Here is a 265-nt window from a genome sequence, read left to right on the forward strand (position 1 = left end):
CCAAAAGTGAAGCACTGTATCACACATGCACACAGATAAAGAGCAAGAAGCAGCAGCCACGGCAGCAAGCAGGTCCTTGCACTAATTACAGAGCAAAGTTAATTAAATCTGATTTGGAAAGTGATAAACAGAAGTTCACCCAACCACTTTTGCAACTTTTGCCCTAAAATTCTTTATAAAGGGCTCTGGGCCAGATGGATCTGGCAGATAAATCAAGATTATTGAGGACAGGAGTCGAAGTTAGCAAAAGTTGAAGCCATAATTG

Source organism: Nelusetta ayraudi, unplaced genomic scaffold (assembly GCF_046127955.1).
Source record: "Nelusetta ayraudi isolate G7.1 ecotype Tasmania unplaced genomic scaffold, CSIRO-AGI_Nayr_v1 ptg000007l, whole genome shotgun sequence".
Taxonomy (NCBI): domain Eukaryota; kingdom Metazoa; phylum Chordata; class Actinopteri; order Tetraodontiformes; family Monacanthidae; genus Nelusetta; species Nelusetta ayraudi.